This window comes from Filicampus tigris, chromosome 1 (genome assembly GCF_054856515.1).
Source record: "Filicampus tigris isolate MCC_2025a chromosome 1, RoL_Ftig_1.0, whole genome shotgun sequence".
Classification (NCBI taxonomy): domain Eukaryota; kingdom Metazoa; phylum Chordata; class Actinopteri; order Syngnathiformes; family Syngnathidae; genus Filicampus; species Filicampus tigris.
Genome location: NC_141217.1, coordinates 24,191,265 through 24,211,553, shown reverse-complemented (window position 1 = coordinate 24,211,553; position 20,289 = coordinate 24,191,265). Strand labels below are relative to the sequence as shown.

The window sequence follows — 20,289 nt, the reverse complement described above, 5'->3', positions numbered from 1 at the left end:
GGTTCATCCCTAATGGAAATGTGTACAAATTATGCATGGAGGACGCAGGGCTTTAGTCTCTTATGAGTAGACCGACATGGGTACGATGAACCCCTCAAGCCCTCTTTGAATCCTCCCCCACTGCTGTGTTGGGTGGTTGTTTAAACTGCTGAGGAAGATACTGGTCCCAGTGGACCAGCAGATAATGAATGACCTCCATCCATCCTGCACAGTGAGAGCAATGGAATAAAAGAACAAGTAAAGAATATGCAGTGCTTTCACTTGATATCCATTGCATTGTAACAGAGCCTCTACCCCACCTTGCTTTTTTCATTGTTTCTGTTCTATCACTCCACATCCTCCCGGATCACCTCTATTCGTCTTTTTACCCATGCACCCTCACATAAGAATGAGGCTGAATCCACTGGCCGTCTGCTACACCAAGCCCCCTGACATGTGTCCATATACAGTATGCGGACTGTGACCTTCATCGACTAAGAGAGGTGGACTTTCATCTTGGCTCTGTAAAGTCAAGGCAATGCACTTTTACTTTAAAAATACAGATGCTCTGCACAGTGGAAGCAGTGTGTGTGTGTGTGTGTGTGTGAGTGTGTGTCACGTATGGTACTAAATGCCCACAGAGCAAAAACCAAACAGCTTGATGAAGCGGTAAATTTCACTTCGCTTGCCTGTATGCGTCCCCTGACAATCACTTCTTCGTGGAAAATGCTGTTCCGCTTTGTCGTGACCCTCCTTCATACTTGAACGGCTCTGTTGAGAAGAAACAAATGACAACCCAAACGCAGGCCAGCAATCACGTGCAAATGTCAACAACAACTAAACTGGCACTCAGTAGACTGCAACGCCCCTCATCCACGTAACTCGTAATATTGGTTTTATAACAAATAATAACACGTACAGAGAAGTAGTGGTATTTACATCGTCCGCACTTGCAGATCTTCTTGAAGATCCTTTTAAATGTACTTGAACGCACCAATCTCCTGCATGGACTTGCAGCCATTATACTTCTGACATGTAGATGGTGCGCCTCTCCAGCACTGAATTCAAAGGTTATGAGGGGATCCGCTTCCAATGGATGGGAAACAAGCCGATTGTGTTCACTCCCACAATGGTGCAATTGCCCATTTCTAACTGCGCTTGAAAATACCAAAAGAAAGAAAACTCCACTAGGCGGGGCCCTATGTGTTAATCTGGAGAGTTCAATCAAAACATCTCTGTTAAGTGTATATTTTAAAATCAACACCTAACAGAGTTCCTCCCACAATTCAAACGTAGTGTGAGGTGAGAAGGAAAAACAACCATTTTGGCTTCCACTAGGGATGGGCAATACCAGTGATTTTGGATACGATCCGAATCCGATCACGAATATCAAATATCATGATACCAATCAGATGACGTTTTTTTTTTTTTTTTACACAAAGCTGAGAACTAAACCACATGTGCACTGCCGCTGCGCTCACACCATTGGGAACGCGCACATCATCAGTTGAACCAAACTACTTCAAACTATTTTGTTTCCATTTCCATGTCATCTTGTCAACAGTGACGTGCACTCCAATACTGTGCCGACGAGACGTGGGCCAGAAAGCTCTTTGCCCTTGGCAACACATAGCAAAAATTCTGATTGGATAACAATAGTACTTTCTAAATGATAGATTAATAAATATATTATATCTATCAGAATTAATTGCAAATATCGATACTTTATCTCGAGGATCGATACTTAAAATTGAGCACTCTGGATTAGAATATCGATATTTTGGTATCGATCCGCCCATTCCTACTTTCCACTTAACCACTTGCCTGAAATCAGCAATTAAGGTAAGCCCCATGATTGTTGTATGGACCTTTCTGCTTTCAGGAAGGTCACCAATATCATTACACATGATTTTTTGGGGGGGGGGCTTGCAGAGTGGACACTTTTTTATTTTGACGATCACTTCAATGCGCGCTGTGTCAACAAGAGTGAAAATTTGTTCTGTGTTTTTCCAATCAGGTACGGTATATGATTTACTACAGACTGCATGGCAGTTTTCAAATGGGGAGTCTGGAAAAAAACATTGTCCTTGAGCAACTTTACAAATAGGTCTGTTTATTTTACTCATTTGCTATCTTGTGCACATAATATTAGCGTTACACGAGGGAGTCAACTTAATATGCATTATGGATGTAACTGAGAGACTCCGGTCACTTTAAAAAAATAAATAATTCAGCCTCGGATAATGAATAAGTACTGTACGTTTTTTTTGTCTTTCATCTGTGCAACCCGCCGTGGCTCGGTCCAAAGTGGCCCGGTACCGTTTTGCGGCCTGTTGCTTGGGACCCCTTGCATTTAATAGACTCTTCTTTTATAATTTCTCCACAAAATGTCATAAAATTACAGGATTTGACAGTGTGTATGCCAGGACCTGAAAGAAGTGAATGGGCAGACCATTTTAATTGTGGAGCGGTGGCAAACTGCCAAAGAAACTCCAAAAGCAAGTATGGTTATCATGGGTTCATCCTTTATCCATATGCAACCCTAAAATTGACTGTCAGGTTTCTGCGGCATCCTGTCAACTGACATACAGAGCCCACAACAATAGCAAAAGTCAAAATGACCATCTCAATGGATGAAAAAGACATGAACTGAGGGGGAGAGCCTGGATGTTCAATAAGGGAATGATCAGTGTGTGGCAGGGTGCTAAAGAATTTGAGAAGTGAAAAGAGTGAGGAGGGGGATGAATGAGGGCAGTAGAAAGCTGAAGATTGCTGACAAGGGCACAAAACGAGGCCTCCGTCGAGAGAGTAGCCTGATGCTGCAACAAATGAGGCGACAGGAGAGAGCAGACGGCTCCGTCACACTGAAGCGTGTCTGCCTGTGAGGTCGTGTGTCTTTTTAGAAGTGCAATTATATATATATATATATTGCCCATTTTGTAGGCGGTAAATGATAGATGTGAAACTTAGAAAAATAGTCAGACTTTTTCCCATCTATGTAATAGTCTACATGGGCATGTATGTATTCAGCCTTTTAATAGATCATGTAACATCATTTAGTGTCCCAAAATGTTTTCTCTTGACTCTGTTTTTGTCGTTTATCCAAGCCCCTAATATTAGTCAGTAACTTCTTTAAACATTCTCTCTGCTTTGTCTCAACTTTACCGTCTTGTATCTTTACATCGGCGTGTCGGTGTCTCTTAGTCAGTAGTGCTGCGCAGTTCCATTTAAGGCTGCTGTCAGTATGACAATTAGGCCAGTAAATAAAGATAATGTGAGCCATCAGGTTCTTTAACGGCTGTGATGCAGTTCCCAGTGCTGAAGGTGATGGGGAGGTTAAGTGATGAGACCAGAACTTGACAATGATGCTTTGAAAGAAAAAAAAAAGAGAGATGAATAAAAAGAAGTACACTTCTGTACCCGTTTTCATCTGGTGTGTATACATCTGCAGTAGGTTTAATGCAGACAGGGAAAAAAATGTGTGTAATTGTATGTGTGTATGATCCGTGGATTTCCATCCATCTGATGTCTGGTTTTTGGTCTTCTTCGGATGATATCATGTGGTGGTTCATTGTCACAGTCTGTCTTTTGAGTTTGTTTTTTGAATTTAGTTTCATGTTTTTCCTTGTGTTCCTTTGTCTGTCTCTTGTTAGGTTATTGAGTCCACCTGTGCTTGTCATCCCGCTCCCTGGTGTTAGCCAGTCAGTACCCTCCTTACCCTCTGTGTCTTGTCCAAGTGTTCCTCGTTGTATCGTCAACTTGTCTGTATTTAGTTTTCGTTCAGTCCTGGTTGCGTCGTTGTCATTTGTCAATGGTGTGCTGTCCAAGTCAAGTCCTAATGTTTTTTTCGTGTTTTGTTGTTTTTGGACTATAGAATTTTTGAACATCCCAGAACCTTGTTTGCCTTTAATTTTAATTAAATACCTTATATTGCACTTAATTTTTGCCTCCTGATTTTTGGGTCCTCCTCCAGGCATTCCAGTTCATTGCAGCATGACAGTTCATTACCTACTAAGTCGGGGATTCTGGATATTTTTTTTTTTTTCATTTTGTTTTTGATTTGTCAATTTTCTTCAATTTACATTAATATTAATAATTGAATGTGTTTATCAGCAATTTTCTTTCAGTTACTGACTGGACCTCAAAGTCAGAGGTGATGGTAGTGATGGGATGATGATGCCTCAAAGTGTGTATTGGCACATTTAACAAACTGTGTTGACACTGTATTGACACTGTGTTGGTCACTCAACAGTGACCTCTGCTGTACAGGTAGATCTAAAATCAATGCAGGTAAACAAAATGAAAATATGATGGAACAACTTGCACGCTGACTCAACATTAGCCTATGAAATATTAAATCTTTATTCAGTTGCTCGTGTTGTACTCAAAATATGATCTTTGTGTAATTGTATTTGCTCCAATTGTTAGTTTAGTGAAGTTGTTGATGAGAAGAGTTCAAAATCTGCCTGTTTGTGTAAATACTCAAATGAATTTGCATGTAATATATAGCAAATTTGTGTAATAAAATTCAGATATAACGTGTAACTAATGTATGGGATTTTGTTAACCAACGTGTTCAATCATTTGAAATGAAACAGCTCCGCCAGTGTTTAAAACTAAAAACGATAGAACAGGTTCATAAGATACAAGCTGAGTATAGAATGAGTGTACATAAATAAAACATGTTAAATCATTAAGAGCTGTTTCCATATACTCCAACACACTGTAGACGGTACCAAGACATTTAAGAGGAGGCCTTTATTTGTACCGATTCTTGTCTAAGGTTGGCGCTAATCATGCTGTTGCCCACTGGTTGGTCAATGGCGAACTGTTACTTCCATGTTACCATTGGAGTGGAATGTGGCACACTAGTCGTTTCTATTAATCTGTCCTTTTATTCTTGACCCCTGTCAATATTGCAGTGCAGCCAGAGGCGGAGCAAATCCTTTAGTTTAAGCACATCACATATTATCGATGCCCTTGCCTGAACACCATTAGCCAAAAGAAGAAAAGAAAGAGGCCTCAGCCAAGGTGACGACACAACCAATATTTAGTCCATGACATCTATGACGTATGTTAAAAGTCCTTTGTAAAGTATAACAATATTGTTGATTCATAAGCTGTTAGCCATATTGTGATGTGTTCACTCCAGTTTGCCCTTGATGCGTGGCTATGAGACTACTGTGAATTTTGTTTCCTTTCCCAGTCGTGGGTTTCCATCCCATTGTTCTCACAGGTTGATTTTAGTCTCAAACATACATGGGGTCACTACCAAATGGGGAGGAAAGAAAAGCGTTGTTTAATAAATACGATAGTGCTACAGACATTTTCTGTTTCTTGCTTATAATATCCACGCACATCACTACACTGTCAAGTTCTTCTTGAATACATTGATAAATTACATGTAATCCTACTGCTATGATGTCACACCAGGGATGACGCTACACCGGGGCTAGGTGGTGCCATAGCCCCGTCAGAAATCTGTGTAGCCCCATTTAAGATCCTCAAGCCTTTGATTTGATCATTTCATCCATCCATCCATTATCTCCCGCTTATCCGAAGTCGGGTCGCGGAGGCAGCAGCTTCAGCAGGGAAGCCCAGACTTCCCTCTCCCCAGCAACATCCTCCAGCTCTTCCGGAAGGATCCCAAGGCGTTCCCAGGCAAGCCGGGAGACATAGTCTCTCCAGCGTGTTCTGGGTCGTCCTCGGGGTCTCCTGCCGGTGGGACATGCCCGGAACACCTCACCAGGGAGGCGTCCAGGAGGCATCCTAATCAGATGCCCGAGCCACCTCAACTGGCTCCTCTCGACGCGGAGGAGCAGCGGCTCGACTCTGAGTCCCTCCCGGATGGCCGAACTTCTCACCCTATCTCTAAGGGAGAGCCCAGACACCCTGCGAAGGAAACCCATTTCGGCCGCTTGTATCCGAGATCTTGTTCTTTCGGTCATGACCCACAGCTCATGACCATAGGTGAGAGTAGGAACGTAGATCGACCGGTAAATTGAGAGCTTCGCCTTTCGGCTAAGCTCCTTCTTCACCACGACAGACCGATACAGGGTCCGCATCACAGCAGACGCTGCACCGATCCGCCTGTCGATCTCCCGTTCCATCTTACCCTCACTCGTGAACAAGACCCCAAGATACTTGAACTCCTCCACTTGGGGCAGAATCTCATCCCCGACCTGGAGAGGGCACGCCACCCTTTTCCGACTGAGGACCATGGTCTCAGATTTGGAGGTGCTGATCTTCATTCCGACCGTTTCACACTCGGCTGCGAACCGCTCCAGCGAGAGTTGGAGATCGCGGCTTGAAGAAGCCAACAGTACTACATCATCTGCAAAAAGCAGAGATGCAATACTGAGGCCACCAAACCGGACCCCCTCGACACCTCGGCTGCGCCTAGAAATTCTGTCCATAAAGGTTATGAACAGAATCGGTGACAAAGGGCAGCCTTGGCGGAGTCCAACGCCCACAGGAAACGAATCCGACTTACTGCCGGCAATTCGGACCAAACTCTGGCAACGGTGGTACAGGGACCGGACAGCCCTTTGATCATTTCATGTATATTTATAAATAATTTTCACAGCTCCCCCCCCTGTATATTAGCCAAGCGCCCCCCTTTAGCCGTGGGACAGTAAAAATCCTGGAACCGTGCCTGTGCCACACTATATGTGGACTTTTCCTGCACACACATTTGCGATGCAACCGCAAACCAAATCAGTGTTTACTGTACCAAACCAAACCGTAGACATATGGCTCAAGTACAGTGATTGAAAGCCTCCCTGAGACTATCACGCTTTTCAGCAGTTTTCATTCACATTGTCGACACGTGGCGTTGACCCCCTCTGAAATGCGCAGACAAACTCCAATGCAACTCTCACTTTACAACGCACACGGACGCACGCACGCACGCACACACCTGACCTCATCACTCATGTTACACCAAGCAATGGTGCAGAGCAATTCAGGATCACATCCATTTCAATCTAAAATAATAATCCTTGTGGATAGAATAAATTATGGAGCCAACTCTCGCTGTGTTAGCACCAAGCTAATGATGCACGTCCAGGTTATGTTCTTCATGCTCCAACAGATTAATTTTACTTGGACCAACTCGGTCTTCTGACGTTTAATCAAAAGCACTTGTCTTCATTTTCTGACCCCTGCGCTTTTAAAAGGCAAGCTGACACAAGATGTTTCAGGCAGTTGGGGTCAAGGGTCGGACCAGGGACAAATATTTCGATTTCTTTACCTGAAAACCGAGGCCTTACGTACCCGACTGAATTATCGTGCAGAGTGCGGGGTTTCATAAATAGTTTTCACGAGGACATCACAGATGACCCAGCCAATCAAAAATGGCGCGTTACTCTTGTTTCCTATACGTGCTCTGTGATTGACTTGCTTTTTGTATTCTTTGCTGGAGCTCTTTGGGTTTCTGGATTTAGGCAAAATAGAAGCAGGTGTCAGGTGTCATCATGGATTGTGTATGAAGTCCCGCACACCCCCTTCACAAACACACACTTATACAGCACACACACATGCACAGCTTTCTCTATAGTGGCCTCTGGGTGAATGTATTTACCAAGGAATAAAATAGGTAGAGAAACCCATTCATATCTTATCTTATAAATGTTCCCGCACCGCTGTTAGATTCGCTTCCAGTCAATTGCGTGACAAGCCATCACTGGTGCTCACCCTGCCTGAAATAATGCAAGCACACATTCAAGCACCTTATAGATCACACAGTTATAAATATACAAACACAATATGAGGGTAATCAAGGCTCAAGTCGTTTAAATCTGACATCGGCATAAATGCATATTGGGTGTTGAAATGGAATTATCCTTCTTCCTATTGATTAGCTGGGTGACTCATAATTAAAGCGGATCGGGCCTCGGGGCAACTGCAGTGTGTATGACTGAGTGTGATGAATGCTGAAGTCCCCAACGTCAAGATCCCTCCACTCAGCACTGTTGGGTTTTTGCCCGCTTCAATAACTGAGCACAGTCCAGTTATTCCGTTAACAACCATCTTCTTTCCACGCCTTGTACTACACTTCTCTTGTCAGTTGTTTGTGGAGCAGTGTCCTCAGAGTGGTATTTTATCACAAATGTGGTGTTCCTAGAATACGTAGTTGGTCCCGTCCTTCTTGATTACCTCAGATGGTGTCTTGTCGAATGTTGTGGAGAATATATCTACTTTAACTTTTCTCAGCAGAACTTGATCTCCAACAGCCACGTCTGAGTGTTTTGCTCTTCTCTAATTGTTGTCGGTGTAGAGTTTTGATTTTCCTTTGGAGAACAGAAACCACAAACAAATTTATATCAGTGAAGGCTTGTCTTTGCAGCATCAGTTGCATACTTCCGTCAGGTTATTGTTACTGACTGCACAACATGTTATGACTGGTTGTCACGTGATGTATCAGTTGCTATGCAGTTGCTAGTTCTTTATCCTTTATGATGTCACATAGGCCTGAAGTTTTACAGTTTAAAAACTTGAGTTACTCAGTGACACGTTGTCAGTAGGTCAAACCTTTTTTGAGTGAGGACACATTCCAGTAAAATAAAACAAAATGACAAGAGAAGAAAATGCAATAATTCAATTGAATGAAAATTTACACTGAGTCCGTGTTAATGGGCAGTCCCGTCCAAGGTTATTATCGTAAACGAAAAGGAACGAAATAACGAAAACTGAAATTAAAAAAACATTTTCGTTTACGAAATAAAATAAAAACGAAAATGTTTTTTGAAAAACGATAACTATAACGACATTGTCTGCTCACAAGACTAACTAAAACGAACCAAACGAAATAAAAACTAATCTAAAATGAAAAATCCAAAACGATAATAACCCTGGTCCCATCTCATGCAAATGAGTCATTGCTGACCCCATGCCCCTTATACTGCAGGGCCATTGACGAGTATGGCTTTCATTACAATGAGGGTGAGCACTACTTGTTGAGCCCTCTTTCTAGGAAAAAAAAAAGGGCAAATGTAAATTAGATTACTTGTGAAGTCACATTCCATAAAATTCAGAACTGCTTGCTCACAGACATAATTTTGGAAACAGACGGTTTCAAAAGATTTACTTGGCTGTGTAATTTTCTACCTGATCGCTGGGCAGGTATACACATTTCAGGATTTAACACGAGAGAGTTCTGCAAAATCATTATGTACTTTGCATGTGGTCACTGGTCACAGACAATGAATTTAAAAAAAATCATTAACTCCTACCTATATGTGTGAGCCTGAGCAGTCTGTTCTAGAGGTTTCAATATGTGGAGCAGAGTGCCCTCTTGTGTTTTTAATGAAGAGAAAAACATGAACCTTTGAGAGTGACGTTAGGCATGCAATGAGTAGAGGAGACATAATCATGTCTGCACGTAGCACGTCATTTATCAAAATATCATTTCATTTCATGTAACATCACTCAACTCTCACGGCAACGGCCCTATAAAAGGCGACAGATGTCTGCATCTCCAGACTGGGGCATCAATCAGATTCAGTAGGAAGCAGAATTCCTCGTGGAACATGACATCATTCAGCTGTAGGTAATACTTCACTTTTACATGCCATATTATTGCCGCCGTATAATGCACACAGGGTCTTCTTCTCAGAAAGCAATACACTAAACTTTGCCCTCCTCCACCCTACACTGATATAGCCGTAGCAATGACTTGAAATGTATAAAATTACAGGGGATGAATTCAGAATTGAAACATTAGGGAAGCTTATTGATTGAGAATGTCATGCATGCAGTAATATTAATAATAATAAAAAGAAGTGTTTAAGAAAAACTGGGAGTGAAACAGCAAACAATTTCTATGAGTTGAGTTATAAACTGCTTGCAGAAATACTTTTTCATCACAGATGCTCAGGGCTCAGGTAACAACCAATCATGGCTCAGCTTCAGAAAACAGGTGAGCGGTGACTGCTTATTACCTGAACCCTGAGCAACTATGATGTCATTTTCAGTCGACAGCAAGTGACAAAATGGCTGCCTCCTAAGACGGCTAAAAAGGAATGGATTTTGCGGCTTAATTTATATTCCACAAACGCAATATTAGTCAGAATGCCGTGTTTAGACTAATGGAGGCGCATACAACATATTATTGTAAATAATTTTTGGGGGGTTGCCTTTTCTTTAATTTCATTTCGCAAATCAGACCTTGACACACCACTGATAGTGTAGTGGTACACACGCCTGAGTTGTGTGCGGGCAGCGTGGGATCGATTCCCGCTCAGTGACAGTGTCTATGTGTGCCCTGCGACTGGCTGGCGACCAGTTCGGGGTGTAGTCTGCCTTCGCCCGTTGACGGCTGGGATAGGCTCCAGCAATTCCCCGCAACCCTGTATAGGATAAGCGGTTTGGAAGATGACATGACATGACATGACCTTGACACAGACAGCAGAAAGTTCTAGTTTAAATCGCTATATTCTAACCCTAGTTTACAACCCTAATTTCAGACCCATACCCTAGTGTAAAACCTCACTTGCAAACAATAGCGGTAGATTAAAACATAAATTTGACTTTGAAAACCTAACCTTCATTTAAAACCTTGCTTTGAAGCCCTACGTACATTGAAACCTGAGGTCACACATTCTGACGGTATAAATTGTGACCGTACTTTGAAATCCTAACCCTACTTTACAACTCTAATTTGAAACCCTAATCTGAGTTTAAATTTAGTCTGTTGTTGATGCCCCTCCTAAGGTAGATACACTGCCCTTTTGGCACCACCCTCTGCACGCCCCTGACTCAACATTTGTTTCCGGTAACTACAGGAGCTTCAGGCTATCATTCCATTTCACATTAGAATATGTTTCTCCTGTGTTGACCCCCTCAAGGTTTTACTCAAATATTGAATTGGTTTGTGACGTGCAAAGCACAGTGGGTGCCCGGGGCCAGCGGCTGATTTGGATGCCCCCGAAAAACTTGTGGTGATGGCTTGTGCAGGTGGAGGACTGTCAAACTTGATGCCCATCAATCACAGGCGGAAAACCCTTTACATTTTTGGATGCCCCATCATCGATGATCATCAGCTCTGATGGATGCCAGGGCACCCCCACCCTGTCGACCCCTCCCTTTGCACGGCCCTGAATAGGGTCAACAATTTCAATTGTTACCGTCAGTGTTTGCACGAGCACATCAGGGAGGAGACTACTGTCCCAAGATAACATTCAACTAAAGACGGGTCAAATAAGTGGCCACACATTCAAAGCCAGAATAACTAAATCATCACAATATATGTAGTCACTTGATTGTTTTTACCTTTTACACGGGCTATATCATCATAAAAGACTGTAATATTGTTTTTGTTTTAGTATTCCCAGTGGTTATGTTGTATGCACTGGCGGAGCCAGAGAGGGTGCCGGGGTGGTAATGGACCACTCTGAAATCTGCCCTTGCCGCACTGCAGCCAGTCAGCATTTTGAAATCATTTGCTTGTCTCTCTTGTACAGTCGTTGGCTCTATGTACCATAAAATGTTTTTATCCGCCCTGTTAAGGGAAGAATCACCCTGAAGAATGAATTTACATTTTAGTAGTTTGTATTTGACTAACCCAATTGATCCTTTGACGTTGATGGCATGTGAATTCCGAAGGGGGAGATGTTTTTTGGCAACAAATTCAAAGTAATAGCTGTCAATCAACGGCCCTTCCTTGGCCGCTGGAGATTGGACAACGGCAGACGGCAGGGGGGCCCTCCCGGGCTCCATTTGGTTGAGCCGGCTGCTGACCGACCGAGTTCAACGAAATGACTTCTTGACCCGCGCTGACCTTTCTGCTCTCTTTGACGTGCCTCATAAGGCCTCGACTGTGAGGCCGAAAAGTGCGTCGGTCCTTTGTGATGTGCCTGATCAAGGCTTGGCTGACACAACACTGTATGGGTGCTTTCTGATGACGTTTGATGCCTTATAACGACGGTGGTCCTTTGATGCGCCTCTCAAGGACTTTCTTATGACGTCGGGCCAGAGAGGGCAGGAAGGAGGAGAGGCAACCGAGCAGACGGCAGCCAGTTAAATTCATGGCAAATGCACAATTGCTCTTTGGACATCATCTGGGGAGCTCCTCAAACTGCTGCCGTCTGTCCGGCCTACAAAGTCAATCCGAGTACTGTCATTGTACTGCCCCTCAAAGCAATTTCTATGAGCGACATTTTGCGTTTTTTGCTCACCAGCTCAAGCGCAGCAATGCTACGAGTGCGCTGATGAGCAGGCCTGCCAGGCTTGTATTGGCAATCCCCCAACCTGTACCCCTAAGACCTGTCCAACGGGGGAGCAATGCTTCACAGACCAGGGTGGGTTTGGCGTAACGCCATGCCGACTGCCTGGCGGAGATCACGTGATGGGACCACTCATCTCTTGGAGGGGAAAAGTTCCAAATGTCTTTTGTAATATGTCCCGTGCGCCCCCACTCGTCTAAATGTGTCATTCTGATGGTCTCTTTGTGGAATCGAAATGAAGGAGCAAAATAAAAAAGATGACCGGAAATGACATCGTAGTTGCTCAGGTAACGACCAATCACGGCTCTCGGCTCTCCTGTTTCCTCAAGCTGACCCACGATTGGTCCTTAGCTGAGCCCTGAGCAACTGTGATGTCACTTCCGGTCAACGGTAAGTGGCAAAATGGCCGCCCCCTGAAGCCGATGAAAACTGCTGCATTTTGCTGCTTCGTTCCTATTGGGCAGAGGAACTATTTTCATCAGAATGCCGCGTTTGGTCGAGTGGGGGCGCATCGAGCATATTCTCGCCAAGAAAGCGTCTGACTTGCTCATTCTGACGCCTCGCAGGCGACGGCAACAAAGTGACGTTGGGCTGCGAAGCAGTGTCAGAATGTCGCAAAAAATGCTGCGACACTGACCTCTGTAACAAGGGCGAGAAGCCCAGCGAGGCCAAGGCCTTACCTGGTGGCGGCGGCGGCCTGGCGGTGTTTCTGCTGCCGTTGCTCTCCGCCTCTTCATGTGAGAAGACGACTGCATTTCCGCTCTTCCGATTGACCGAGCAACTGTGCAGCATTTTCATCTTTCCAAATAAAGTTGAAAATCAAGCGGCTCTCACCGATGTGCATGCCAGACAGAACAAGTCATGTAGGTACACAACACATGCGCGCACTCACACTTTGATTTCAGAGTGTTGGAAATTTGAGCAGGTCACTTGAGATGTAAGCTCGATCATCAGTTCACCAAAAACCTTATATTTGTTCCATGCGTGCTCGTTTTGTCTTTCAAGAAGGCATCCAATGTAAATAAAGACTTGGCAAGTTGACTGAATTGCTCATCTATTTCAATTTCGGAAATACAGGAATCAGACAAGGGGTTCTTTTCTTACCTCGCAAACACGCAAAGTGACAAAAGAGGCTGTGGAAGACGTGACCATCACATATATAGTGTTGTCCTGACAGATAAGCGTAATCAAAAATGTTGGTAGACTCTTGAGCTTCTCCAATCTACGGTTTATCGCACAAGGACCAGGTCGTCAGGCTGCAGACACCCTTGATCCCAAGGACTCCCCTGTTAAACAACCCTCAAAGCCACATTCCATCCCACTAGACAAAGTTGTATGCGTGCTCTTATGTGAATGCCTGTTGGTGTGTCCGTGGAAGTATACGTGTGTGTGAGAGGCAAGAGTTTTTCTTAATTCACTATTGATTTATATGCCATCTTAATTGTTAAGACATTTTGCTGTTGGCCTGTGATGACCATAAATTAATGAATCATCAATTATGTCTGATCAACATATGGCTAACACATTGGCTAATCTGATCAACATATGGCTAACAAATTGGCTAATATAAAGCATCCATCCATAGTCCGTATTTACCATCCTGAGCCAGTGTATTTTTTTTCAGAGTATGAGTGCAAGTATTTTGTTCTCAAAAACAGCTGACCTTCGAACTGTAGCAATTATGAACAGCAATATCAAAATACAACAGATTTGCACAAACAAGAATGAAAACGAAGGACATTTCACTGTCGTTTTAGTGACAAGGCGTGTTTTTTTTCTCTACATTCTATTTAGTCAGACCCGGCTGCAGAAAGAAATGAAAGGTGACGGGGCAACCTAGTTTTGACGTGCTAATTCAGCCATTTCTGTTAAAATGTCCAAATGAATGACTTGGTGACGCCACCACCCACCTGAGATTGGCTAGCAGTTTACTTCATTCACTGGTTTGAGGTCTGCCACTAACAGATCTCATTAGAATGGATTCTTCTAGCTATTAGCCCATTGATTCCTCAAGCAATTGGCAGAGAGGCCAAGTCCCAATCACGACACAAACATCCTGACGGGTAGGTTAGAGACGAATTGCAAGCCACTGCCAGAGTTAAAATGAGTGGCATCCGGTGGCAAAACGATGCCAAGCACATAATTTCTGGGTCCAAAATAAAAACAAAAAAAATCTGGGTCGCGGTACAACAATACGTGCCCGTGTGCAAAAACTGCTTACACCGCAGTGTCAACGTTCCACCAAAAGAGGGTGCTATAGGGTCACGATTAATGTCGAGAAGTGTACAATGGGTTGTAGATATAGGAGCGTCTGTAAACAATGAACGCCCGAAACGCCTCGGCGCAAACAAACCAACAAACAAACGCGGATTGACGACCGAAACGGAGTAAACAGCTCCCGATCCAGGGCGGTCACGGAGCCCCAATGCCCGTCCACGACTGCATTTAGTGAGGCCGTATGATTTCATAAAGTACACTATTATGTAATATTGTTCTCCTTGTCTAAAGCTAGAGAGCTAACTTTAACACACACCGAACTGGACGAGGTGAGTACCTTTAAATGCAGTTATTTATTTAGACAAAAAACACATTTATCTTGTTGTGAAAGCGAGTAAAAAGCAGTGCAGTCTACTCTGGACGCGCAGAGGTGAACGTCTGCTCTGACTGGCAGCTGCACATTTGGCTGCGAGAGGACTCGGCTGCCTGTGAGTGCTCTGGGAAGGGGGAGTGGCCGACGGAAGCACCCGCTGCATGTCGAGCACAAGTCTCCAATAACACCAGAAAAAGTCGCTAGTCGCTTTTTTGGAAAACAGTCGCTATAGCGGTCTGAAAACACGCTAAACATAGCGAGAAAGTCGCTAAATTGGCAACTTCCGATTGTTCTGTAGGGCGCAAATACGTTGTTATACAGTCTCTTAGCTCCCTCTACTGGCAAAAGGTACATATGACAGCTTATCAAAGATTACCTCCACTGTGTCTGCTACGTGAGAAGTTTGAATATAAAATTTAACATTTACAGTAGTCTGTTTTAACTGACTCTTTTCAGGCGGGAAGTTGGGATTTAATTACAGCTGAATGTATTTATTTTCTTTTTTTTTTGCTTCTGTATTTTTCTAACTGGGGTTACCAATGTTTGAGGTGAAAATCCAGTGTTTGTATTAAGATTAATATTAAAACAGATGTTGATTGTGGATGAAGTGTTTCCAAATGTTTGTTTTTCGAACCCCCTGCAATAGCCTTGGCCACCCCTGGTCACGCACCCCAAGGATACAAGTCTAGTTATCCGCCACTGCTTGTATCTTAACACTATGAATATTAAAAAACCCGATTTAAAAAAAATAATAATGAATCGGTTTAAAGAACCGAGTGTTCAACCCGGCAACATTTTATTTATATTTCCATTATTTCCTGTGTCAAAAACAGAGGTAACCTCTAATCAATATAAAATACATTTTGCACTACCGATGGTGCGTTATTAAAATATTGTTAGGAATTCATTTTGAAACATAATCATAACAAGTACAGGACAGTGAACTGCAATTTTGCAGTTTCACGGTTGATGTCACTGTAGCATAAAGTACCCGCCATATTGACACTTTCTCGAGGCTGCAACGTGCTCTGAGCGTCCCTGCGCCGCGGTTGTCAGCATGCAGCACTTGCACCCTCACATTTCTCTCAGGAAACCAGACGTGGTGACACGAGGAAGGGTGTATATAGAGGTTCTCTTTCAGGTAAGCGCCGTTCGTTTGGAGAGAGAAAACAGACGTTCCATGCACAATGGTGCGGAAGCTGCCGAGACGCACCAGACATGCCTCAAGCATGCAACCTGCACCGGGTTTTGCGACAACGCTGAACAAAAGGAATGTTTTTGTAATCCAGTGGCTATTGTGACTTGCTTTGCCTCGCAAAATGAACGCTATCAGCCTCAAAACAAATCCACAATTCAGTCATCTTCCATTATTACTGTTCACACGATTCCCTCCTACTGCAAAGATATTAATTATAACGCAGTTGTTTACTGTGTGTCGCGTCGCTGACCGTCGATGCAGAATAATCCTTACTACCGCGTGTTTTTACGCATGATATGTTACCTTTGTCACCGCATGGCCGCAGACGTGAGGGTGGTTCCCGCCTTGCAGGGTTGAGGGGTGCACCAAGACCCAGACCCACATTGTCATGTTTATTGCACCCGTTTCATCAATGCTCATAGATTATGTTCATAATGGCGAACCTAAACTTTAGGATGTTCATCTCACCTGAGAGTAAGGCATGTTTTTTTTTATGATGGATGGATGGGCAGGTGGGATTAGACAGACAGACAGACAGACAGACAGAGAGGTGATTGATGTTGAACCGAAATGTGTGTCATGATTGAGTTAATTCTTCCACACCCAAGCATGCTTATGGATCTTGCTTTGTGTATTAGAGAACATAAGATAGCCTTTCCCAAACCGTTCACACAAAGTTGGAAAGCATACTGTTGTGTAAAAGGTAATTATTGGAGGAGTAATGGGTGGTCTAGTTCAAGCCCCAATCGATCAGTCATCAATTGACGAAGTCCTGTGTCTTAAAAATGTTGGTCCACTTCAACCTGTGTATGAGCACATCAAACTGTTCCTTTATGTCCTGTGCACTAACAAAACAGTGTTAGTATCAGCAGTCAACAGGAAGGCCAGATGTACTGTAGAGCAGTGGTTCAGAACGCATGGGCTCCCTCTACTGGTAGGTGAAAGAACGTTTGCCCAAGTTTGTTTCAATTGTATTTAACATTCAAGTTTAATGTATTTGCATGTAGTGTTTAAGAACTGTTTTTCAAAATATTGTAATGTAATGTATTTAATAGGGATGCTCCGATCATGATCGGTCGATTTTTTGTGAAAATTTACGTGATCGGAATATTTGATCAAAGCCTTTTATTGCCGATCAAAAAATCAGATCACCCGCAGCTATGAGAGATAAAAATGGGAGCAAAAACGTTTATATTTTTGTTGAGTGTATGTTTCAGAAAGTAAGTACTTTACTGCGCAACTTTGAGAGAATATGAATGAAGTGACTTGAGTATATCCCAATGCAGTTTTAGCATCACTACAGTGTAGGCTAGTGGTGTCTCAGTACCAAATTTGTGACAAAGATATTGTACCTGCCAACTGTAAAGTATCTTGGTACTGGTACAGAAAGGTTACCACGGCAAAAGCTATTTGTTGGCCATTTAGGCCAAATATCAGTTGCACGGTGGTCGACTGGTTAGCACGTCCGCCTCACAGTTCAGAGGTTGTGGGTTCGATCCCGGCCCCGGCCTCCCTGTATGGAGTTTGCATGCTCCCCTCCATGCCAGCGTGGGTTTTCTCCGGGTACTCCGGTTTCATCCCACATTCCAAAAACATGCATGGTAAGTTGACTGGACTCTCTAAATTGCCCCTAGGTGTGATTGTGAGTGTGGCTGTTTGTCTCTGTGTGCCCTGCGATTGGTTGGCAACCAATTCAGGGTGTCCCCCGCCTACTGCCCGAAGACAGCTGGGATAGGCTCCAGCACGCCCCGCGACCCTTGTGAGGAGAAGCGGTATAGATAATGGATGGATGGAATATCAGTTGACACTTTCTGCGTCTGGAAGGGCCGCTGGATTGAACATTTATGGTGAATGGGCTGTCACTTGTGACACATCTATGCGCCCTATTTCTCCATCTTGAACATGTCAAAAAAGGCTATGACACTACAGACCCTTAGTTGGAGAGTGCTATGACTGCAGTTTTTTTTTCTTCTAGCTGGTGCTTATAAAATGTGTTATAGTTTTGGTTTCGTAGGTGATACTTTTTTGGTGCTGGTACACTGCGCAACACACGTACAGACACTGTTTGAGAGAAGCGATGTCCATGTACCAAATGTACTATAAATAACTTTTATAGTATCAGACAGAGTTTTGGGGGCATGGCAACAAACAGCGCATTACTTTAGCGTACTCCTGTGACAAACCTAAGAACAACATCAAAGCATCAAAGACAAAGAGGCAACAAATACAAAGTTGTTAACGTTCATAGACATGAAGGAGTTATGTAAATAGCGTAGAATAAAAACGATGTATATCAATTTCATGTGAGAGTCCTGCAAAAGGGATCCACGTCACAGCTTGGTAAGAACATGTAGATGATGACAATTATGACTATGGTTTGTTAAATGTAGGTTTTGTACATGTAAGGAAATGAAATACATAGCTTGTGGTTGCTGAATATTTACTAACTCTATGGTTTTCTTAGTAAGCAAAGCGGGCAGGAGTTGTGTGATACATGTCACATTCTCGCAAACTTGCACTCTTGCAAGAGTGAAAAAACTTAAAGTGAAAATTAACCCAAACATATTTTTTTTCAAGAATATGTTCCCAGCAGGCCCCTAGTTGAAACACTGCATTCTGATTAATAGAGCAAGATGAGTTAAGCAGTAAAATCCACGCCATTTACCCATCTCTGGGGGCGGCCATTTTGAATAGATATCCATATTCCAAAAAAAACCTTTGTACCCTTTAAGAGAGGAAACATATACTTACCATTACCGCTTCAAAATTACGTTTCATTGCTTTCTATTATTACTTTTCAAGAATATACCGTACTTTTAAGATGGAGTGCAGTTTTCTAATTTATTAGTTTGCCACTTACACTTCCAGTCTGCTCGTTCATCGTTCATTTTTTACACCACTCGCAGGTGTGCTGGAGCGAGGCAGGTTACATGTTATACTTGTCACCAGTCATTCACAGGGCACATATAGACAAACAGCCATTCACATTCATTTACACACTTTTAGACAGTTTTGAGTTTTCATTCAACCTAACATGCATGCTTTTGAAATGTGGGGCAAACCCATAGAGCACTTGAAGAAAACCCACAGAAGCATTGGGAGGAAACGCCAACTCCACACACGACTGTGAGACAGACGTGCTGCTAACCTCTCGTGCACAAGTTTGCTAACCCATTAGGCTTATACACACTGAGCATTCAAACATTTGAACTCGCCAAATTAACACTTGCACTTTGGATCTCAGGACTATTCTAGTTGTATTCTAGTTCTAGAGGATGCTATTCACACGGTTAACACGTATGCCTCACAATTCTGAGTTGGTGGTTGCATGTTCTCCTTGTGCTTGCATGAGTTCCTTAAAAGTAGTCTGGCCTCCTCCCAGAATAGAAAACATACATTTAAGTTGAAAATTCTAAATTGTCCATAAGTGTGAATGGTTGTTTGTTTATGTCTCCTGGTGACCAGTCCAGCGTGTAGCCAGCCTCTTGGGTCACGTTTGCTTGAATAAGGCTCGCGTTCATCCGTGACCTTAATGAGGACAAGCTGTGTAGGAAATGAACAGTGTCCAGAACATTCTCACTTTCAACCACTGTTATGTTGCAGGCACATTCAAACACGCACACATACACACACTTGTCACACACACACACACATTACACAACATTGTCATAACAAAACTTAACATTTTAGACTGTTGAGTTTTGCTCCCGGCCGGGGTCGCAGCAGCGAGTCACTCGCATGTGTTTGGCACAGGTTTTATACTGGAAATCCTTCTGGACGCAACCCACCCATTATTATCCATCGTATGGCCTGATTGGGATCTGATCCAAGTTTCCTGGGTCTCAAGTCAGCGGTGTTACACAAAAAGAAACTAACAAAGAACATATTCCGAGAAACACTTAGCACTGTAAGGAACCCGGGGGCAGCTTTTAAATTGAATTAACTCACATTATTGATCTCAATGATTTAAGCATGTGAAAATGTAGGACAAATAATAAATACATTCATGTCACAAGGGATAATATTTACATGAAAAACTGAATAAATATCTCTACATTACAAAAAAAAAAACCACACCATTCCTTTGGGACAAAGTATTTATTTGATGTGTTTGTGAAGCAAGTAGAGTAGGAAGCACAAGAACAAAGCCTTTATTTGACTAAAGAGCTAAGAACACAAACATGTTGCAGAAAGTCCAGTCGGAAAGGACAACTCATTTTATGAAAAACGGCAGCCGAAACAAAGCACTGTATATACAGGTACATACAAAAATACAAATACCGGTATATATTATAATT

At 43.1% G+C, this 20,289-nt stretch overlaps 2 protein-coding genes and 1 long non-coding RNA gene across 7 annotated transcripts in view; 1 reads left to right on the top strand and 2 right to left on the bottom strand.

Annotated features, from left to right (window-relative positions):
- LOC147153346 (uncharacterized) overlaps positions 1-20,289 on the bottom strand; it is a 156,840-nt gene that overhangs the window by 126,261 nt on the left and 10,290 nt on the right. The gene's annotated exons all lie outside the window — the stretch shown is intronic.
- On the bottom strand, positions 7,403-13,422 carry LOC147153347 (uncharacterized). The gene is made up of 3 exons (XR_015088569.1): positions 13,308-13,422; positions 12,884-13,001; positions 7,403-8,270 (listed from the first exon to the last, which is right to left on the bottom strand). It is a non-coding gene; the product is annotated as an uncharacterized LOC147153347 (long non-coding RNA).
- Positions 15,792-20,289, top strand: part of slco4a1 (solute carrier organic anion transporter family, member 4A1) — a 28,250-nt gene continuing 23,752 nt past the window's right edge. Inside the window, exon 1 of one of the 5 annotated variants that reach the window (XM_086028443.1) lies at positions 15,792-15,934. The gene's annotated coding sequence lies outside the window, so the exon portion shown is untranslated. Of the gene's footprint in view, positions 15,935-18,225; positions 18,332-20,289 lie in introns of those variants that run through there. The other 4 variants (XM_086028434.1, XM_086028414.1, XM_086028452.1 and 1 more) reach the window with 4 other exon arrangements.